The following is a 24,453-nucleotide window of genomic DNA, read 5'->3' on the forward strand; positions in this document are numbered from 1 at the left end:
GTTTCTTCCACATTACAGAGAATGAGACATTCTGCCTCTTAGGCAGGGCCCTGAATGAGTAGCAAAAACCCAAGAGCTTTCAGCATGGGATCTTAAAAAGTTTCATTTCAAGTCTGAGAATAAACAGCAACCTCCTGACATATTATGTGGTATTAAATTACTTCATATTTTATTCATGCATGGACTAGACATCACAGATGGAATGTGGAAATGTTTACAAGGCTAGAAAACAAAATGAAGGAGCGTGGCTAGCCAGTGTGTCTGGTTGGTTTTAAACTACCAAGCAGAGATGCCAAATCAATTTTTCTTCCAACCCAATATTCCATTAAAATGCTGTTACACAAATTAGCTGAGGTTTTTAAATATAACAATTTGATTTAAAAATTCTTTAAAAGTTCTTCAATGGTAGTTCTGCAAATATGTGCTTCAGTCAGTCACAAAATATGTATTAAGTACAAAGTCTGGAATTTTTAAAAAAATTTCCAAGAGGATAATGAGGCCAGTTTAAAATTAACAAGCAAAGCTAAATAAAAGTAACTAGTTAAATCAATGCAGCTATCTGAGAGTCCTAGAAAAGGAACACATGAAAAAATTTAGAAATTCTTGATTTTTTTAATTTTCCAATATACTTATTAACTTAATTAAAGCAAAGTTATTACAGGGCTCAGACACAGCATGCCCGAATGCACTGCTGTAGATCAATGGCAATTTAATGAAGATATTTTTAGCATGACCATACTGCACAGGACAGAGATTAAAATAAACTGGGAATAAAAACAAAACTAGAGCTTTGTGGGTATGGTAAGGAAAGTTCTTAAGTGTAACTATGTGTTAAAAATGTGGATCATTTTAATACTGTTTACTAGTATCCAGGAAGGGATTAAAGCAGAAATAGCTCCTGAAGAGACTGACAGACAGAAGCCTGGACAAATATCTAGACAACTCAAATAAAACCAGATGCTAACAACAAATTACAGTATAAACAATTAGCAAAACAAGTTGATGAAATGCTTACAAATGTAGCCAGAAACCTTCTGGCTACTGAAATGATCAAAGCCAGGAATATGTGCAAGATCTAAAAAATACAGCCACAGTTTTTTTAAGGTAGCCCCTAGGTTAAGCTTGTGCTAAAACCTGTTATATAATCACACTGATTTAAAATGCTAAACATGTATTTACAAAACTTAAATAAAAAATCAACAACAATGAAACAACTGGATTTGAGCTCTGAAAGTCTGGTAAAATCTGGGAAGGCAAACTGGAACAGAAACTGAACTGGTTAGACAAGAACAAACCAGCATATATAAAGATTAAAAAAAAAAAAAAAGGCATAACATTCCAACACCACTACAAAACTTGCTAAAACCAACTTACAACCTGCAATAGTTTAGTTTACCAACAAAACAAAGTAGGGTAAAGCTCAGAGGAAAGTTACTGGAAGCATGACCAGTCTCAGAGAGGGCACTACCAAAAAGCCCAGAGAAAGACAGAAGGGCCATCAAATGAGGGGCAGCAGGAAACGTACTGAGGCAAAGATCTGATCAGAAATGGCTGTTCCCAAAAGAAAGCAGGGCAAGATTCAGCTCCTTAATCCAGTTCTAAAGAAAGATGAGCAGACAGATGGAAATGAAAAAAGATACCCATAAGAATAACACAGGATCTCAAAAATCTCTTAGGATGTTTCCATTTTTACATTCTTACCTGTGACTGTTTGCAGAGGAAGGGAAGACAAAGACAGCCAAAAATAAGGAGATGTGAGTAGACTCAAGATCTAACATAAAGCCATTTTATTAATTTCACTTGATTAGCACCTAAGAAATATTCCAAATAAAGCTGATTTATTTCCAAAGAAGTAGAAGGTTAGTGTTTTGAACCATGGCTTGCAGATGGTTACGGTTGCTGGTTTCTTTCTATTTTGCTTCACTTCAAATTGCTGTAGGGTGCTTGGTTTTTTGTTTAGTTTTTCCGCATTGCTAAATGAGTTGTTATTATTATCACTAAAAAACAGTTCTGGTTGCCATAGCATGCAGGCCAGTCAGTCTCAATAATGAAACACTGCCTTTCTACAGAAATTTTCCAAAAGATCTGTAGATGAAGCATATCACTTCATTATCTAGTCCCCTGGTACACAAAATTAAACAGACACACACAATCTCACTCTTTATATTAAAGTAGGTGTACTAGTACACAGCAGATAACCAGATATTAACCATGAACTTGTCTTGTTTTACAAATGCAGTTTATTATATTTAAAGCTATAATTGCATTTTTCTCTGCTAGAAAGAAAGAGGACGAAGATCTAAACCCAATAGCAAGTTGCCTGTGCAGGATCATGAATTCACCCCTATGGATCCATTTTGAAATGTCCAGATATTTTAAATCATCACTTAGCATATACAAAACAAGATTTTTTTTTTCAAAGAGTACTAGGTAATTATCATCCCTTTTCCCTTCAGCAAAACACCACAAACAAATCACTAAGAGTGATTAATCAGTAATTATGAGGTGATCCTGCAGCCATTTACTTCTTAGCTATGTACTTAAATATGCCCCATAAGACTGAGATAGCACCCCTTAGAACGAAAACAAGAAAGCATTTTACCTAGTTGTCAAGAGCAAACTCTTCAGATGAAAGTTCAGAATGACAGCATGTAAGAACCCTTCCTGCTCAGTAGAGTTTTTCTGTAAGACATTCCATGGAAAAAAAAAAAATTCAACCTATCTCAAGTAATCTGACTAAACATGCAAACCAGGAACTCCTTTAAACACATGGGTTGCCAACCACAATTACAATGTCACAAGTTTATTAGAGAAATCTAATGGAAAGAGACACCAAAATCCAATGTGACTTAATATGAATGCTGGGAGTGGGAACTATTTGAAAAACTCAGGCCACCAGTAAGCTAACAAGATCATCAACATTTACCCCAAAACCCACACTCCCTGAAACTATATGAAAGAGCATTTGTAGCTACTCCATATTTCAATCTATTCCAGAGATGTATTTTTTAGTATAGTTTTGGAGTGACTCCTTCAGAGAGCCATTAGGAAATAACACATCAAAAAGAATACAAAAAAAATTTATGAGTCTATGCAACACCCTTACCTCCATCCCCAAGTTGCAAAATTACTGCTAGCAACCATGGAGACTGGAAAAGGAGATGCAAAATGCCAAGTTCTTCAGGCACTGAAATCACTATCTTACACTATAGAGTCCCAAGGCACCAGCACCTTGGCAAGGACCAAAACCCACAAGAGCCAGAAAGAGCATGTGAAATGTTTGTTCTCAATATATAACCTGCCATGTGTTGTTTCACAATCTTAATGGATTAACACATCTATACCAGGGGACAAAGCAGGGGGACTTAGTGGTCACTTGTGCAAGAGCACAGAATTCACACACAGCTCTGATCTGGGGAAAGGTTAAGGGGCAAAAGGCTATTTTGTGGTTTGGTTCAATTTAATCACTGAACTTAGGGCTCCACCAAGTATATTTGTGAAATAAATCACAGCATGGTATCAAGTAACAGATAAGCTACACCAGCTGCTGAAAGACCATCACAAAACAGTTTTAACAAGGGTATACATTAGTATTAGTGTTTTATTAAATCACAGGAGGGCAGATGGGGAGACTGGTTTAAAAAGAAAAACTATTCCTGGTCAGCATCAAAGAACCAGCAGGTGACAAAGCGTAATAAGATTCAAGGTGGGATCAGATCACGAGGTCACCAGGGGACAAAGGTGGGCATGATGCACATCAGGCTGGATTCTTTTCCAGGATGAAGCAGCACTACCCTACAGCCATTAGTTAAAGCCCATGGAAAGACTGAAAAGGAAGAGACTGACTCAGGAGGAAGAAATTCAAGATTAAATCTGGAATTTATCACCTACTTGCTCTACACCTGGTCCATTGACCAAAGAAAACAGATACAGCCAATGACTGGGAATGGAGAAAAGCCCTTATATTCCAAAGTTGACCTGATCCACAATGCAAGATCCTTGGATCTACCATGGATAGAAGGAGAGGGGTAGCTGACAGGATTTTTTTTTTTTCACTGCATGAGCTAATAAATGAGATAACCCTGGCTGTTGCTGCTCACAAAAGGAGAATGCAGATCAATATCTTACAAAAGGGCAGAACCTGGTTCTACCCTTTTTCACCTGTTATAGAATAGCTTAGGGCCAGTATCAACAAAGATATAAATCCCATAGAATGCTGCTAAAATTTGATACAGCTGGAGAAGGTAAGTACTGAGCTTGCCATCAAGAGAGACCCCACTTGGCTTACCTGAACCAGCTTCTTTCGTGTCAATTTTTGGTCAACAAGCACCAGATTTATTCCTGGCTGCAACCTCTTACTTTGTATCGTGCTGGAAGAGTTAAGTTCTCAGAAGCCTTCATTCAGCTGCCACAGTCCCCACTCTATCCCTCAAATTTTAAAGGGAGAAAAAAAACTGACCATGGTCTCACATAGAAATGAACAGAACAGCCCCTGATGAAGATGTAAAGTTGAAGACAGAACAGATGTCTCTAAGTTTACCTGGAAAACTTCTCAGTCAAATCATCACCACAACTTTTGTAGAAACTGTAGAGACAGGGAATTCCTGGTTTGTAGTATCAGAAGCCTGTCACTCTGCTCATTGCATGTGTGAGTCCAGATCTGTTTGTCTCTAATGGTTAGTTATTAGGACCCTTCATCAAGCCTGATCTACCTCTGTGATCAAAAGAACAACTTCTGATCAGCAGGAATAAGCACTTCCTTAGATGAACAAAAATCAGAGATACTAGCAGAACACAAATTCTTCCCCCATTACAATGTATAAAACAGACTGCCCTGAAGCTCAATAGCCAAGCATGAAAACATTCAGCTTTAGGTACAATAACAGATTCTCTTGAGCCTCCTTGAAAAACACGGAGCCCACGAGGACCTGTTTCTGTGTTACACATACCTAGACTATCAGACCAAACAGAGATCCAAATACAGAGTTCAGATTAGACTTGAACTATGTCAATTTTCTGACAAGTTCTGAAGATCTGAAGGGCAGAAATCAGCAAAGTGATTACATGGAGCAGCTTATGTATTATTTTGACCTGTGATATACCTTGAGATATCCTTTGCGATGAGATCATCTCCCAAGAAATTAATCCATGTAGCAGGTGAAGGATATTTAAGAACCTTGTGTGTGAGAATCTGGGATAAGTGTTTTCTATGTGGTGGGAGAGCCTGCAGTGCTGTCACTCTTCCTTTCACCAATTTTTCAGTCTACCTCAAGAACAAGCCACAACTCGAGACAGTCCCTTGTACCTCCTTTTGCTTCTTCTCTCACTGTGCACAGATGTCGAAAAGGGTGACCATACTGGACCCACCCCTGGAAAGAGGGAAATATCCCATAGCTGGTACATAACTGATTTAAGGCTCACACTTTGTCTTTGCAGATGCATTTTGTGAGGATTTCAGATACACCCAGCTACAACTGACTACTCTTTCCATTTAACAGTGATAATTCCAGCAGACACAAGGGACTAAGGAGTGACCAAGATTTGGCCTTGTTTAAAAGGCTGACATTAGAGAACCACATACCTGAAGAACAGACAATACCCATTGATGGTGATAACCATCACCAAACAGCTGGCACTTTATAAAGCAGCCACCCATACAATGCCATTGTGCAGAGTCCTTAGATTAGTCCTCCCTCTGCAAGAAAAGATGATACTGCAGGAACAGAATAAGGGTGCACTGCTAATAGCATTTTAATTCAGCTCAAGAATACATTTTTGAAACAAATGCTCCATGCTTTGGTTCACATCAGAGTGCACAAACCGAATTCCTTTCAGGTGAATCTGAAGTGAAAGGTGTGCCACCCACCATTAATGTGTAAATGTCCAGTCCACAGGACCAGACTAAAGGCCATCTGAAGTAACACCCTTTGTCCCTGAACTGTGTGCAGTGTGGACACTGGGTCCTCAGCACCAATTTTTTTATGCCCAGGTCCCCTGCAACTGCATCACATGATCCACTAATGTAGATAAAACATCAGATGCTCTGGCTCCTGCTTTAGTATTCAGATCAACATAACTGGGGCCAGGCTACAGTTGAATCCTTACTGACTGCAATGCCCAAGAGTATCTGGGATAATATAAAAAACTTGAGCTTTATGGAAGAAGGGTCACTGGAAAAGCCTAATTCAACACTACTAGGCTTCATTGTAATAAAGTTGATGAAACCTCTGGTTTTACTCTTTTGTAATTAAGACATTTGTACAGTATTAAACTATTGATACTGTAGAATAGATTGTTGGTGATTTCACCCATTTATAAAGACAGGTGTTAACACTGTATGCTGATTGGTAACAACATTATTCTGAGCAGCGTTCCCAACAGTACAGAAAGAAAAACAACCACCAACAAATAAGGCATTCTCCCAACTTTTGTGCATTTGTGAGGCAAATATTTATCAAGTTTTGCTAGAGCTACAAACAAAGAAAAATATTCCAGAGACACTGGTGACCTTCTAGCACAGAGAGCTGTTGAATTCACTTTCTGTACTTGTTTACTCTACAAAATAGAGAATCAGGCTCTTATTTCTTGAACTTTTTGTGACATTTCTCATGCATTTTCCTCTTCGTTCATCAGTGATGTTAGAAAGACATTATATGTGATTTTGTTCATCCCCAGAAGTTCTTACCACAAGGAAATTACCCAAGGAGAGTGAGACCTCACAGGGACAGCAGGTAAAGCCCCCAAAGACCTAAACACTGACTAGAATAGCAAACGCTTCAGGATGTCAGACTTCAGATAAATGCTACTTTCAGATCATGGGTCAAGTCCTGCATTTACGTCTCAAATGCAAATTCAGCAACATTAACTGAATAGTGCAAGAGACATGAAGATGTGGGTCTTACTTGTATTGTCTAGTGCCACACAGAGACTCATTTGCAAAGAAAAATATACTTTAAAATGAAGAAAGAAAATGCTATTTTGTGTCTCATGTCAGACAGAAAGGAGAGGAAAACAGAAAGTAGAATGGTGTTGGATGGGAACCAAAGGGAATGCATACTTTTATTTCATCAACCTATCCCTGGTACCAAAGAGATGTGACCACACGCACTGCAGGTTGCGCCAGTTCTAGCTCAGGCACCATCCACTCCTTCAGCACAAGCTTTTGAACTCTTTTATGGAAACCCAATCAATGATCCAAGGGTACATTCACATCAGTCTGACTAGTGTTGCTCCAAACTATTCCACATGTCTGCTGTGTGCAGCAAGGACGGCTCAGCCCTTCCCTCCCCCCCCCCTCCCAAGCACATACTTTGTCCTACAATGTTTGTGTACTCTTCTGGCAGGATAGATGGGAGCAAGGGAGGAGAATATCAAACACCTGTTGCTCCTTTGCTTCTCCTCCTTCAAGGCTTCTCTGTCCTTTCATCTCCTTCAGCACAGGGCAACATCTGGATGTAGGACTCAAGCATTTTTCCAGCAAATAAAATGTATTAGCAAAGAATCAAACACTGGGATTTACTGGTCAAGTGATCAGCTCTTCCTCTCAGCCTAATGCTCTACAGTATTTGTGAAGCTTGGAGTTTTAAAAGGGCAGGAGTTTTAGAAAACTCCCCAGAGCTAAAATTGATGTTTATTTCTTCATGGATAAAAATACTTCTGCGTATCTCAGTTTGTCCCAGATCTTATGCTCCTTAAGTATTATGTCACTCAGATAAAGAACCCTAGTACAAATATTGAACTCACAATTCCTTTTTCTTCTGTTAATAGCGTACAGATACGATGTATATCTGAGACACAGAATATCGTGTACAAATCCAACATGCATAGACAAGAAAAGCATAACCTAATGGGAGAGGAAATCAGAAAAATACTGAAAAGAAATTAAGCCATTCTGTTTCCATGTAGTGTGATTACCAGTCCTGAAACACAGCCTGTACTGAGATTTGTGCCATTCAACTGCCACTTACACTGAGCAGTCATATGACAAGTCTTCAGTGTAGTCCTAAGAGTGGTAAGTTTCTCCCCACATGCATTACTTTTACCTAGAAAGACCAGTAGCTAAAGAACTCCCCTTAAGCACACTGAGCAAGCTTATTTCCACCCCAGCTTCTATTACAGCTCAAGCTGAACATTTGGCTTCGAGTCAGCTGTGTGTCCTGAAATAGTACACAAACTGAGGATGAACAAAGTCATTGAGACTATTCTGGCATCACTTCCTTGCTCTTGCTGTAACCATATGCAGAGCCTCAAGGGCCTTCTTTTATTGTTATCATTTTTTAAACAAGTATATTGCTTCCTTCAGAAGCCTGAGTGGTGCCTTGACCAATAGAAGGCAACTCGGAGCTCTCTGACTAGTCTGCCTCAATATGTCTAGTGACTGATTTCTCTTTGCTCTAGATGCTGGATGCCACTAAAGGTTGATTAAACAAATTAAAAGTCTACTACTGTTTGGCTCTACCCTTTTCTGTGGCCCCCAAATAGGTCACGACACAGACACCTGATAATCTGTGCTGCAAGACCCCCCAGCAGCCTCCTGCTGTTGTCACAGCAACTCACAACAGACTCCACAGACGCGGCAGGGGGAAAGACAAGGGGAAAAAAGAGGGAGGAAAAGAAATTCTTCCGAGTTTTTAGTAAATGACACTCAGAAGTACCAAGCGCCAGGAGGTTTCTATTTCCCATATACATCGTACCCCTCTATTTTTGCCTTACAGCTCGTGGCCTCGCTGAAGGGGAAGCCAGACAGATCCGCTTCATCAAGGACTCAGCCCTCTGTCCTCGGGAGAGGGGAGGATGCCAACTCCTCCTCCTCCTCCTGTCTCTCCCGACAAGGTGGGAGCGCACCTGCGAGCAAACGGGACGCGCAGGGCGCCGGCACCCGCCCCCTGCGGGGCCGCTGGGGGCCAACCCGGCCCCGACACCGGCGGGTCGGAGCACGATCGCGCCCGGGCGACGCGGGACCTACCCGGGAGGGCGGGATGCCCGGCAGCCGGGGTACAAGCGGCGGGGCTGCGCCGGGGTCGGGACGGGGCGGCAGCCGCCGCCGCCCGTTCCCGCTGCTCCTCACGGCGGCGGGGCAGCGCCCGGAGCCGGCATCGCCGCGGGCGCTGCTCCGCCCGCCCGGCCCCGCGGCGAGCGCGGGATCCCCGCCCGGCCCGGCGCAGCTCGTCCCGCCCCGCGGCGCTGGCTCGGGGCCGGCGGGAGCCGTGACGTCCCGGCCCCGCGGTCTATTTTTAGCGCGGCGATTGGATTTCATTCATGAAACCGCGGCCGCGCGTAAAGGGGTGGCGGATGGAGCCGCCCCCGCCCGCCCAGCGCCCGCAGGAGCGCGGAGCGTCCTCCCCACCGCCCCAGCGGGGCAGCCCGGGGCACATCCCGATCCTGCCCCAGCGGGGCAGCCCGGGGCACATCCCGATCCTCTGTTCCGACAGCGGCAGGCGGGGGCTTTCTTCCACGGCCTCGCACAGGAAAAGCTCGGGCACGAAACCAGCCAAAACCAAACCGATACTACACCCCCTCCCCCCCGCCCATTCTCTGTACATAGACACTGTAAACACCGTGTATACATACACAACACAAAGCTTCCGAAGGCCTCCCTGGATAATGCCCTAAGCTGGGTGTGTGATTTCTTAGTGCAGGTGCTGCTGTTATGTTTTGAAATCGCTTCTATTTTCACTAATGTTTGAACCCTTCATATAAAATAAACACGTAACAATTAAACCACAATCCCCCCTTGCCTTATATTGACAATGTAGACTTGGTGTTTTCAAACCAGTGAAAACAGCTCAAGGCCCTGAGTGCTACTGCAGAAAGCACTCACAATCCAGACCAGGCTCCCTGACCACACTCCCTGCAGCAGTCTCTGGCTCTTCCCTTTACCACCTGACATCAACAAAAATGTCACTGACCAGTAAGGGGCATGGGTACAACTGCTGCAGCTAAGGGAACTTTTTGACACAGCTGTGACTATTAAAAAAATAGTCACTATTCAAAAAATATTCTCTTAACAGCAAGCAGGACTCACAAATTGCATAGTCTCGTAGCATTAACATGGTATTTTGCTGGTAAACATTATAAAGTTCTTTTAAAAATACCACTTATAATAATAGTTAACAGTACCATTAACAGGTTAACAGCATCCAACTGCATTTGGTTATAGTCAATTACTTACATTTTTCAAATACCCAGAAGCCAAACTTACATTAACCAGGTCAGACTGCAACAATTTTCAGTTGAGTACATCTATGTCAGGACAAATTACAGTTTGCAACTTCATATCACTGGCAGCTATTAGGGGCAAGAGAACAATGTGCATCATGGCAAATATTAAGTGTTACTCTCCTAGCTTTGCACAGAGTTTGGATGGACAAGACAAATGCATCAGAAACGAAAACAGCTCTAACTCAGACAACCTACTTGCAATCAAAAAAAATATCAACTTGATAATGCAGGCAATAAAAAGTAAAAGAATGACAACAGATTTAAAATGTATAGTATAATTACCTTCCATTTTTTAAGTTTCGAGATCTACAGGAACTTTTTTTCTCCACAAATGAGGGCTAAAAATTTTCATACTACGCAAGAACAACAAGCCCAGGTATTCACTCATTTCTCCAACACACAACTTTTAAGAAAACAAAAACGCTCAGGTTCATCCTGCTGAATTCAGGAGACTGAAAAAAGCAGGGTGATACAAAAGTTATTCCTTTTATAGTATGGCAATTTTTAATTCCTTATTGGTACCTTTGTTCTACAGTCTAAATGATCGGTTTCTGAAGACAAATCACACAGCTAGAACCCATGCCTCTATTAAAAACACCTAGACTATCACTGCTGCAAGCACTGAGCATTAATGTCAGAACAGGTTAAGTGAGCATCGTGAGAGAGAAAAACAACACAAAGGAACCAGACTTGCCACGGTACTGACTCAAGAAGTATTAGACTGCAATAAAAAATAAAAACAACAAAAGCTCCACAAACCTTTAAATCTGCTGGCAAGTTCTTTACAGATCTTTACTACAGAAATAAAGGAGGAGGGCAGAAAAAAAGGTGTTATTTTTAGTGCACAACAGTAAATTTAGCAAAATACAGCAATGACACAGATTAGTCAGGTGGTCGAAATGTTAAAAAAGAGAAAGAGAGCTTTGCTTTTGATGGGGATAAAGAAAAGGTCTCAAGATTTTCTCTTTTTCTGTTTCATCAAAGGGTACCCAGAGCCTGAAGGCTTTTGCAACTGTGGAAATAGCTCCGTGCTATGATGTTGTTTCCATTTTAATGGCCATCTACAGCAACTTTTACCATTCAGTGCTTTCCCATCACAAACGTAAAAATTCTTATATAATTCAGGTGTCAGCTTTTCTGGCAAAGTATAAAATAAAACCCCAGGACAGCCAGAAGCTCTCCGCTCTCTGACACACAATCATATTTACATTTTTCCAAACTTTTCAAACAAACAGTTGAGTTTTGACCATAAACCTGAGTGACATCTCGAGAAGTGGATAGAATGAATCTCTAACAGGGTGCAGAGCAACTGACAGTTTCTAGACTGTGGTACAAGAAAGCACGGTAATAAACCACAAGTATTCCCACTGACTTTGCATAAGCATTAAAAATACATGACTGGTAAAATTTTACTCAATTTAGATGTTTAAGTATCCCAGGTAGCTGGCTTGGATTTTTCACTTTAATTTGTTTGTTTTCAGGGGGGAATAACAGCTAGAGGGGAAGGGAGTAAGTTCTGTTTTTGCAAGCAATCCTAGAAGACATGGCATTGGACCATTTAACTAGAGTCCCTGTTTGCCAAGTCGATACAGCTTTCCAAAACACGTTTATGGGCTGCCAAGCGTGCTCCATCACTGCAGCTCCGTTATGCGCTTTTAACACTATCACAGCTGAGAGAAGAACTGGATTAAAAAAAGAATGAAATAACAATTAAAAAATGCATTCACACCCACGGAGAATTCTACTTACTTAGAACTATTTTGGTTTTGCTAAATTACAGAACGCATTTGGAAGTAAATGTAAAATGTACATTCCCATATGCTCCAACATATTATTTGTTACTCTGGGGCTAAATTAACCTTTTGTTTTTGAGACTATATTTCTCACATGATTAAAAAACATCAGGAGAGAGAGCATCAGTTGTGCATAAACTGTAAATGAATTTACAAATAACCTTTCTACTCTGGGATCTGGAGAGTTAGCTTAACTTCAGAGGCTGCTCTGACATGCAGTGTTAGTAGAACTCCTCAGGGAGGTTTCTACCAGCTCAGAAATGCTGAAGCTCAGTGCCCTCAGGCCCTTCCATCCTCTGCACTCCTGAGACAACAGGGAAAGGCTCAGACAGGTTGAAAAAATACCAGTCAAGGATAACAGGAGGTGCAGGAAGAAGGACTATAAGCACTTACTTCAGCTTCTTTGACAAAACTTTCTGGAAGGGGAGGAAATGGACCAGCCCATGCTTCTTACCACCCCACCATAATCTAAGTCTGCTCTATCTGCAGAATGACAGCCTAAGCATGGTAACTCTATAGGGTTTAGTTTTTATATTTCTGTTTAGCAGCCTTCTGAGAAAGTCTACATCCCAGACCCATGGGCCATATGGAAGGAAGGGGTTCTTCCCTGCACTAGAGGTCTAGGTATGGTCTGCTTAAAAAAACCCAACAAAACCCAAACAAACTGGTGATGTGGCTCCTTGCTCCATCTGAGGGAAGGAGCAAGCTTTTAATTCAGGACAACTGATATTATTTCTCCTCTGTTTTAGGTACTAACACCCAAGCAACAAATGCTGTTTCCCAAGACAAGTTACACCACCAACAGTCAGCAGGGACAGTTACAGGACTGAGTTTGAGTGTACACTGAAAGGTCTGACATTGCAGAAGGTGCCTGTGACAGTCCAAAACCAAAACTCAACAGTACAGGGCAAACTGGAGTTCCTCTCTCTTCCTTATTCTTGAATGCCTTTCATATTAGAAGACTTTAGGAGCATGTTTAGATGAAAAGATTGTTGGTGGAAATAATTTAAATGCACAAGAAATTAAGTAAAACAAAGTAAGTTAAATTGTCCCGTATGGGCTCCACACTGCAATCTCACAGGGACAGAAGGTGCTCTCTACAGCCCATGAAATCTGCTTTCAACAACACAAAAAGAACACGAGTGAATGATGTACAACCAAAATAAGGAGACATGTGGTACTTCAGTTATATTCTTCACCATCCACCCATTGTCTGTGATATACATAGTCTCAGCCAACTGGCAGCATGTGAATTAAAATATCAGAATTACCCAGCTCCTGTCATTGAAGTCTACTTTTCCCCCACAATTAGGCTTAAAGGCTTTAATGATGCGGGTAGATCAAAATAATTTCTAACTACTTCTGTAGTGGATTAGGATACATTTCATTAGATTTTACCCATAAAAAATTAATAAAGAGAATAAATGCCTTGAAAAAAACTACATAAATATATATTCTATACAAATTGTGATAAAATTCAATCTGTTTCCTGTCAGTACATTTTTTTTCATTAATAGGTTTACATTCAGGCCTGCAATGCACCCATGCCAAATACTTATGCATTCACAATTAGCTTTCTCTTCAAAACTACTGTGCATTGTACCCAGTCCTTTTTACTCTTTGGTGCAATATGGACAGAATGTAGTGTTTGACGTAAGGTGGATCTACTTAGTGATGTCAACATGTACTCTCAGCCAGCTATGCAAATTGAGTAGGCCAGTTGCATCCCTTTTCTTACGATCCCACACAATTGCCTTAATTCTCAGAGATGAAGAGATGCAATATATACAATGATACCTTCACTGTGTGCATTGGACACTGACATAGACCACTATGCATTTATTTGTTAGGGGTTTTTTTCAGTTATTCATTGAATGCTAAATATAGTGCAAGACCATCATCGTTTAAGAAGCCCGCAGTGCACCAGATTTTATTAAAGCATTCTGTGAATGATACATAGCACCAGTTGTTTGCCTTATGAATTATATTTCTACATTCTTTTTCACTAGAAGGGGGATATAGAAGGCTTAATATAGGCATACATTTTAAACAGCTGAGTAAACAGGAAAGGGACTATCTAGAGAAGGAAAATGCCAATACTTATAACTTGGAATAAAAATTAGATATCTACAATTTTTCAGAGGGTTATATTTCAGCAATGCTTTAGTTTTCAGTCAAATCATGTGTAGGATGTGGGCTTTTGCATTTCCTTGCTTCCATAGTTAACCCATTGATTACAAGACCCTGCTTCTCTCCACCTCACCCCACAACAGAATCACAATTTAGGTGGGAAGGGTCCTCTGGAGTTCATCTAGTCTAATCTCCTCCTCAATGCACAGCTAATTTCAAACCTTGATCAGGTCAAGGATGGTCATTCCACAGTCTCCAACCCACCTGTTCCATTGCTTAGTCCCACACTAAGATAATGGGTTTTTTTACAACCACTGAGAAAATGTTTTTCTTTACACCTGCCTTGCTGCTACTTGTGACTGCTGCCTCTTGTCTTTTTGCTGTGCAACTGTGAGAAGATCTAGTTTCCCCTATAGTCCCTTGTCAGGTACCTGAGATAGTAATTAGAAGCCCTTTTAGCCTTCTCCTCTCCAGGCCAGATAAGCAGCTCCCTCAGTGTCTGTGTGCATCTCGTGTTTCAGTCCCCAACCATATCAGTGGCCTTTCACTGCACTCTCCTCAGCTGGTCAATCCAAGCAAGTGAAGCCTGAGCACAGCTCTTCAGGAGCTGCCTCCCAAGTGCTGAGTGGAGGGGAATAATCCCTGCCATCGACCTCCTGGCTACACTCCTCCTAACACAGCCCAGGATAGGGCTGACCTGTGTTGCTGGAAGGGCGCCCGGCTGAGCCAGGTATGTTCACTTGTGCTGTCAGAGCCTCTCATGAAGCCTTACAAAACTCTGATACTGTCTTTGCTGCTGCACTTGTCTTTCTACAGGCTGTATAGTCTGGTCTTAAAAGGGAGTGGATTCACTTGAACAGTCCCAGTTTGCAAAGTTAGGTGTACCAGAATATGACTAAGCAAAACAAAATTTTGGCTTAATAAGAAGAACAGCAAGAGAAACAGCTGAGCAGTTACATAAGAGTCTCCCAAGGGAAGAAGTGGCAGAGTTATGGCTCACTGCATTCACAATCCAGAGAGGACAAGGCTGTATTAAGAATTTGTTCTATGGCAGAGTTTTGTATTACATGTGTAATCTTCTCTAATGGTAATAATTTTGCAACAGCTTGTATTTGCTACATTCCATGCTTCTAGACCCTCAGAACTACATGTTTAAGAAAGATTCAATCAGCTTATAAAAACAGTTCCAAACAAGAGCTAAAGAGGACAAACTGACTAGTAGGATTTCTTCTTGATTGTGTGTCATTTTGCTGTTTGGCAAGGGACTGAATCTGGAAGTAATAGTGCTGGCACCTGCATAACTGTTCAGATCTTAAAGTGTTTCTGCCATCTAATCAGATGTTAATGGAATGGAAAGAACTTCTTTGTGGAATGAGAGTCATAGCAAACAGTCAGCTGGGGAAGATTTTCTGTCTGTCTATCTGACCTTCTGGGTAGCTGTCAGTCTCCATGTCTTCTCTATGTAGATCAGTCAAAATTCACTTGTCTCTACTGAGTTTCAAAGGGACTTGGAACATCTTTATACTACAACTACAGGAGGTTTTCAGCGGCAAATGCAGTCTTTGCTTCTCACTCTTGATCTGAGCTATTGAGCTTCAAAAACCATATATAAATGGATCAGCCCTTATTCTTCAAGCATTAAAAATGCTCTGCCTGCCTTTTGAGGTTTGCATAAATCACCTATTAAAAGACTAGTAGCTTTACATGCAGAAGGATACAAAATGTAGACCAAATTGTAGAAGCTGGTCAAATTGCATAAATTTGATGGGAACAACACACAAATAGAGATCTCTGCAACAATATGCCATCCCTGCTGAGTTACTTATACTGATGTAATACAGAGATCACGAGGACAAGTCTAGAACACAGATCTCTAGTTACAGGAACTGGAAGATACAGGATAGGAGTGGGGAGGGGAAAGAGAAGCAAAGCAGATTTTCTTGCCTTTTTCACAGTTGCCAAAGCCAAGTGTTATTGGTCTCTGAATCACTGCTTATATACAAGAACAGCAGCCAACAGCCATATCCTGATCTTTATAGGGTGTCAAACCAACAGAGCAGGATTAAATAGAAGAATCAAGGGCAGCTTAATCTCATCATCATTAATCTTAGAGAAACAGCCTTATTAACTACAACTTGCTCTTCTGCACCTCTGTCCCATAGCAAGCTAGACATGAAAGTAAAAGACCCCAATTACCGTTTAAGAGCCTGATATAAATCCTACTGAAACTGTTGGGGAAAAGCATTCTTTCAGTGACTCCTCTGGGCTTCAGTTCCAGTGGTAATTCAAGAAGAAAAAAATCCACAGAATTAGTTGCAACATGCCTGTCTTAGAAAGATGAAGATGTATAACTTAAAGTAGCTGAAGCAAAACCAAAATGAATGAAGCACCTGTAACTTAAATATTTTTTTCACTAGGTTGTTCAAAGAATGTACTGATTTGGATTATAATCCTTCTCAAGATTACAGTACAATTCTTCCTTTATTTTGAACAGTATGATCCTGCACAGTAGCAACACTGTGGTTTTACTCAAGATCAAAATTCAAAGTCTGAAGCTCCTGTTACATTCTGCACATTTTATACCTTGGAACCATTCATCTTTTCCAAGAAAGTAAGACCTTGTGCCTCTTACAACCACTTACACCAGTTTAATTACATGATTTAGTTACACCAGCAAAGATTGCCTTGCAAAGACTGCACTTTTGCAACACAACAAATTCAGTGGGTTAGACTGGATTATATCAACACAAGGTTTCTACTGTCCAAACACAGTTCATATATATAGTGGTTTACTTGAACGTGTCTAAGCAAATCTAGTTACCACTTTTTTTTGTTTCCCCAATGAGTTAAGGCCTTAAATCATATGCAGAAAGAATATAACCAGGGTTGGTTCTGATGGATATCCTTCTCCCCCTGAAACACTTTCTATAAATTCTAGCAAAATGGTTTAGCTGAAGGATAATGCTAATTGCAGAAACTGCAGAGGAATGCACACAAGTGATTCCCAGTCTAAGAAGCAGGGAATGAAGACAATTTTCATGTTTCACCCCAGGCTGTTTGATGAGACTTTCCTTAATTATGTTTATTCGGAATAGTTACCAAGAAGGATTCCGTTCTTTTTAATGCTACCATTCAAAAGCCATGGACCATGAAATCACATACTTCTTGCACATATTTGCAGTTTTTACAGAGGGTGTAGAACATACTACTTCAGTAGCTGCCAAAGTATCATTGTTACATGCAGATCAGGCAAAAATCAGAGGGCTTAAAGGAATATGTGTATACTGTGTAACTTGCAAAGTACGGAGAGAAAGACATCCCTTTTCAATTACACATACATTGATAACTTCAGCATTTAAATATGTCAGGAGCAGAATTTACCTTTGTAAAATTAAAACCAAACTAGAACCACTAGCAGTGGTTTCGAAAACCAGGCATCAGGGAGCTTTAACAAAATCAAAAATATTCCAGGACCTTGATATTTCTCATGCACTCATTGCTTGGAAGTCATATTGCCAAAGCATCATGAATCCTACTAACAGGGTTTTTTTCTCTTTCAATAAAGTAGCAAGGCACGTAGAGCTTTATTTTTAAAGAACCCTTTTACAGTCTTTTCCAAGTCAGGCAAGAGTCCTTTTCCTTGGTAATGGCAGAAGAGAAGAATGACAAAGGTATTAATCTTATTTACTCCCATACATATTGGCAAAATTGCTAGAGCAGGGTGCATTTTGTAGCATTATAAAATCCTCAAGAGAACTGAATTCCTCCCACACCTCATCACCAAAATATTTTTGCAGGGAAAAATATGAATTATTTACAAAAGCAATTGCCAATAAAATTTCATCAAACTGTATCTGTTACAGAAGGTAAAAATTTCTCCACCATTCTAATTTTCTTACAGTAGCTGAAATTCAGACCTACAGCTAAAATACTACTGCACCATTATTGTACGAGAAATGCTGAGAGTTCCCTAATTACAGTGCTGCCAGTGGGAAGCACTGTTGCAAACACATGAGGAAAGGAGGATTAAAAGAACAATTCACCCCTGGAGAAATTCAGAGGAGAAGGATGCATTGCCTCAAGAAAAGCCTGACCCACAGGTATTTTCCTTAGAATACTGGGAACTGTTTTTTGAAACCTTCTCCTCTATTTAGTGACCAATAATCCACATTACTGTCATAAGCACATATGACAGTCAAAAACACGTCTCTGAAACACAAGAGCCAAATTTAAGGGGTTCAAGTGTTGAGCAATGGCTATAAATCAAGAACTGAAACACTGACAGCCACAAGGGCCATAACATTCACCTCAAATGTAAACAGTACCTGTTGCTCAGGACAAGTACTGGAACACCTGCCCATGCTGAGCACATGTAGGAGCCCATGTAGAAGCACATTTCATCACCAACAAAGTGGTGAAAACAAGCAAGTAGCTAAAGCTCAGGTACTGTTACCAGACTATGTTTTTATTGCTGCAAATTCTCATCTGGAGTTCTAGGCCCTTGCTTCCAAAAGTGGGAGAGACAGGTAATTCCAGTTGGCAAGAGAATGCTCTGGAGCAACAGCACTGCTTTTTTATCACGAGTTGGGTACCTCGATGCTTAAGCTCCCTGAATTAATGGACATGTCAGAACTGCGCCATTTCTTTCTTCATTTCACACCTATTAATAACAAATTGTTCCTGATTCTGCATTGGTGGTGTGAAAATCATTCACTCTACTTTCTGTAAAGCATAGGAGATCCCATGATGAAGTTAGAAACATGGATTTCAACAGTCTGATAAACAGTGCTAGAGAACATAAATTTAATTACGAAGATCAAAAGCAACAAACAGCAACACTGCCCTTCCCCTCACACCGCAACCACACACACAAGGCAGTCCCCCAAATTTCTAATCTGTAGCCACAAACAGTGATCACCTTGCAAGGAACTAACTCAAGCAGTTTTAAAATTTAAAATTTCCTCTGCCACATTTGATTTTACTGAAGGTTACCGTTACACACACACCTCTGCTGGGTTTGCACAGTCCAGAACTTTGCTTTTACCAATCTGAATTGTCAGCTAAATTAAATTACCAAATTGCACTGTAGAGGCTATCACACATGTAGCTATTTTATTCCACTGAGCATGAAGAAAGTAATCTCTGAGAAAGCAAGAGCTTCTTTATCCAGAGAGCTAAATTTACTACTACTCGTCTGCTAATGCCTCAAGTGACACAAAAGCCCATAAGCAAATAAGCTGTGACCAGGATATTAAGGAGCAAATAACACCTCTACAAAGACATGCCTTACACAGGTGTAGCATTTTCTGACTCAAGCACATGATAATACACAAGTTAACTTTTGTTCAGATCTGCAGATGCGTTCTCTAACAAGTGAGACCAAATCACAGAAGCAACAGGAACTGGTGTGGAAACACCAAGTTTCTGAGAACACTATTCTGTAATTTAACTACATGATTTATGCATGTCATTTAGAAATTCATTTAGAGACAGAAAATCAGGTTGAGAAATGAGACTTGAAACTGGGAGCAGAGGTGAAGAAAGATATTGGGGTTCTAAGGTGTGCCATTTCCCTTAATAAGTAGTTTTTGATGCTGAGATCAGTCTTAGTGCATATTAAATAATTCATAGCATCACCGTCCTGGTTTTAGCTGGGATAGAGTTAATTTTCTTCCTGGTTGTTGGTACAGTGCTGTGTTTTGGATTTATTCAGAATGCTGATGACACACTGATGTTGTAGGTGTTGCTTAGTAATGCTTACTCCAAATTGAGGACTTCCCAGTGTCCCATGCTCTGCCAGTGAGCAGGTGCACAAAGAAGCTGAGGGGGAGCATGGCCAGGACAGGGGACCCAAACTGGCCAAAGGGATGTTCCATACCATAAAGCATTATGCCCAGTATATAAACTGGGGGGATTTGGCCAGGGGCTGCCAATTGCTGCCCAGGGACGGGCTGGGCCTTGGTCAGCAACTGTACTGTGCATCACTTGTCTTTCTGGGGTTTTATTTCTCTCTCTTTTTGTTGTCTCTCTTCTCATTGCAATGATTATTATATTTTATTTCAAGTATTAAATGGTCCTTATCTTAACCCAGGGGTTTTACCTTTTTTCTGATTCTCCTCCCCCCTGGGGAGGAGAACTAACTACATGGTAGTTAGTTCCTGGCTGGGGTTAAACCAAGGCAATCACAACCTGCATATATGTAATATTATAGACTGGCTTTCAGGAACTGCATTACCTATAAAATGACTTCTATTTTTATTCACAAAGTATATGTTTGTCTTTGATGATGTGCTGAAAGGGGCTCATTAAATTACTAATGTAACTATTAAAGCTATTAAATTACCAATTTTGAGGGATCAATTCAAAGCACATTGAGATAAGCATAAATCCAAAGTAAACCAAGTGTCTCTTCACTTCAATGACCCTCCTATGAGGCTCTGAATGCTAAAATATCTTTCTCCTGACAGGATTAACCCCTTCATTGTATGACCCTCCCTGGCCAAAACAGCTGAAGTAGTTATTCCTATGGTTCATAAAATGTTCTGCCTGGTAGTACATAATGATGGGGGGAGGGGGAATCCTTGGTTTGTGTTTACTTTTAGAGCCCAGGGGAGACATTGCTCCCTAAGCTTCCTGACAAGATGCTTATTTTTATTCACATTGTCACTATGTTTTCCCATGAACAAATATTTATACTTCAGAGGAAATGTTTCAGTAACATGTATCAGACAGGATAAGCAATGTGCTCACTTCCCTTCCCCTTATTATGAGAAAGCAATTTTGCTTGTATGAGGAAGTAAATAAATAGATTCCCTAGAGATGCCTGGGAAGGGGTAATTCTTGCAGGGAACCCGTTTTGAAAATACTGGCAGCATGTCACTGTGTTAGCTGACCTGCAGAGGTTTCATTTGCAATTGCAAGAAATGAACACATTAGAAACTTATTGTTTCTTTTTTTGTTCAGAAAAAGACCATTCCTGTACAATCCTGTCTTAATTAAACATTTTCCCTTCTGATAAATTTTAGTAGCATGTTATGTTCCTATCTGTATTATTATAATATGCATTCAATAAATATGGCAAGATATAAATTCATCTTTTGTTAATGCTTCTGAACATACAATAGACTGAGAAAGCCAATGGGTGAAAACGACCTAATTTCATTGACTACTCCAAGTTCTGAGCAGAGGGCTTCACTATATGATCTCCTGAGGTTCTTTACAACCTGAATTTTCCTGTGATCCTAAATTAAGGACACATATTTGATTTCACTAACTTACATGCTTACCGTAGGAACTGTGAAGATCTGGCTGTGCTACTTGACAAAAGCAATATAAATATGCACCTGTAATTCAGGCTGGTAACGGCCTCACTTTTCCCTAGGTTGCAGAGAGCAGGAACTCAGAAACCTGCTTGGATGCATGAAACAGTACCTGCATATTTGTGGTACAATCTCTTTTTTCATCCCAAGATCTCACTCATTTCCTGCATCTGCAGTTAGTCTGTGTAAATATTCGCTCTTGAAAATTAGACTTTAGCAGCTTCCGTTTCTTTGATGCTTTGAAAAAAAAGCCTGACATTGGGTCAAAAGCTACTCTGTGCAGAAGCCACCCATTGCTAACCCTGCAACAACATCCATCCTTTATGCCTTTGTTTTTATCTACTGGAATAGCAGAACAAAGCTGACTAATTCTGTAAATGAAAGGATTAATTCTAGGACTTTTCCATTTAAGACTTCCAGTACAAAGTTCACCAAGACACAGATGCTATAACTTTATAAAATACCTGACCAAAAGCTGCTGGACAGAACAGCGGTGGTGACAGGCAACACTAAGTGAAACAAGTCAGGTTTTCTTTTATTTCTCCCTGTCAATACTTACCTCAAAGGAGAAAATAGTGTTCATATCCATTTTTAGCAGCTTGATCAAAAGCAGAATTCCTTTAAAGATACTTCATGTCTTTCTCTTACTGTGGCATTCCTGAAGAGGAAAGGAGAGGGGAAAAAAAAAAGAAGAGAGAATAAACCTTATTTTCAACATAAAATTACAACACATTCAATAGCAAAGACATCTTTTATGATCCATTATATATTGTAAAACAGGCTGCTTGGTAAACAAAACAGTCTTTCAAAGTTTCAAACAGGTAGATTGAAAATCTTCATTAAAATACTGTTTGCTCCAATGAATTGAAGAAATCATGGGTAGCTAGATGAGCTCTTGAGTATAACTGGAGATTGACAGAGCTCTGTCAAATGAAGCTTGTTCTTTAGTAATTTTCCTCTGGATTTAGATTTTAAAAATCACCTTAGGTGTCATAAGTGAGCACTATTCTATTGCAGTTGACCAACTCCTCTCTGTTAGGTAACAGACTCTGAGCAGGTTTTTTTGCCCACCTTCAAGAAGATATCAAGAATAAAATATGGGCTGGCAGCCTGATGACACATGAACTGGGACTTCTGTGTTGCTTCCCCTTTGGTCCCAAATGAAATTAATTATGAAAGTGCTTAGCTGGGTTTGGTAAACGTCTGTGTTATTGTGGCTTGGTTCCCATCCAGGAGCAAGGCTGAGGTTTCAGCTCAGATGGTGCCCTCAAAGCAATGCTCAGTGACACATGTAGGTTTCAGAGGTTCACGCTCTAGCTTGAGTAGCAGAAGCAAAATGCAGATTCTTCAGCTGAACAGACTAGTGGGCCACTTAGCTTCTCCAGGCATTTCTCCCTTCTTATCAGCAACTTTTCAGAGTTGAATTTAGGACTGAAGTTAGCTACTCACAGAAATTCACAACTGCTGTGGATAGCCAGCATAAGACAACAGTGAGGGCAAACACAAGAAGTGAAGTAACACTTCCTTCCACCTTTGTGAAATGAGCAAGCCAAAGGGATTGACCCAAGAGCTAGAGGCATGATCTTTATATCCCTCTAGAAGTCCTTCCCTTCCCTTTGACACTTAACAATAAGCACTTTAGTGGTAAAGACCGTATCAGTCTTCCTGAGCTGCCATGTTTCATGCAGCTACAACTGTTGAGAATTGTACTGATGGCAGGAAGATTAGAAGTTACTTGCAGCTTTTCAAAAAAAAAAAAAAAAAAAGGATCTGGTTTACTTGCTCGTAAACCCAGAGCTCCCTGTTTTTATTTCGCTGATATCTCATACACTTCTAACAGCCTTTCTCTGCTTTGCCCTCATTAAAATCCACAGACGTGGCCTCCAAAGATACATCAAGATCCTTCTCGCTCTCAAACAGACACGTACCAGTTCATTCATAATTCTTTTTCAGCAATCATTAATTATTTACATTATTGTCCTATTAAAGGACACACTGAGACTCTCCTGCTTGCTGAGATGTTTTTAAATTGTTATGCTGTAAAGTCAGACCAGTTGTTTGAAGAATGTAAGCAGACAGAAATGCAGCTAAACCTGATTTTCATCATTACTAAAGCATAAGCCTAAAAGTTCCACTTCACAGAAAAATGTTTCTGGCCTCCATTCTCCCACCCTCAGTCTTTGGGTTTCTGGTTTTGAAGATAGCTGGGACCATAAAAGAAAGGCTCAATTCTTAAATAGCATTGTGCTGACTGATTACAACTTCAAATCATAAACATCTTTCATACCAAGCAGATCATCTATCTCTGTGATGATGATCTGCACTCAGAAGAATAGAGATGCTAAACCTTACATGGACCTTCCTCATGTGAGTCTCTCTCATAGCTGAGAAGAGAGCTGGCTTTATACAACTCTCACCCTGAGTGCCCACATGAGAGAGCACCAGTTCCTTCCATTGCAGTGCAATTCCTTCTCTCTTCCATCTGCTCCACACCCAGGCAGTCATTACCTGAACTCACACTCATCCACAACAGCAAGCACACCATGGTACTGTCTGCAGGACATGCAGCAAAGTCAGCATAAGCTGAGGGAAACTAAAGCCAGCTGGAACACAGAGTAATTCAGGGAGGGATGTACCTATATGGTCTAATTCTCCAAAGGGGGGAATTTCCTTTAAATAGGCAGGAAGGTGAGGAGCAGGTGGTTGTTGCTGCAGGTTGGCAGGTGAAACATTTGCAGCGTAAACCAGGCCCAGAAGGAATGCAGGCAAGGCCGGGTGGAACACTAGACTCCCTGGATGACTTGTTGGGGCCAACAATCATGTCTGATCTGGTCTAGGAGCCTCTTCTGTTATGGACAAGACACTCCTCTAACATAGTGACACTACAGAAAACTCAAGAAAACTCAGCCCAATTTTCTCCTCAAATCCACCTCAGCTTCACCTTTGGCTTGTTCAGAAGCCTAAGCTGATCCAGTCTTTGTCTCACCCCT

At 40.6% G+C, this 24,453-nt stretch overlaps 1 protein-coding gene across 2 annotated transcripts in view; it reads right to left on the reverse strand.

Annotated features, from left to right (window-relative positions):
• RHOBTB1 (Rho related BTB domain containing 1) overlaps positions 1-24,453 on the reverse strand; it is a 52,352-nt gene that overhangs the window by 26,037 nt on the left and 1,862 nt on the right. Inside the window, exon 2 of one of the 2 annotated variants that reach the window (XM_032694857.1) lies at positions 22,023-22,121. The gene's annotated coding sequence lies outside the window, so the exon portion shown is untranslated. Of the gene's footprint in view, positions 1-8,965; positions 9,026-22,022; positions 22,122-24,453 lie in introns of those variants that run through there. The other variant, XM_032694858.1, reaches the window with a different exon arrangement.

This window comes from Chiroxiphia lanceolata, chromosome 8, assembly GCF_009829145.1.
Source record: "Chiroxiphia lanceolata isolate bChiLan1 chromosome 8, bChiLan1.pri, whole genome shotgun sequence".
Lineage (NCBI taxonomy): Eukaryota > Metazoa > Chordata > Aves > Passeriformes > Pipridae > Chiroxiphia > Chiroxiphia lanceolata.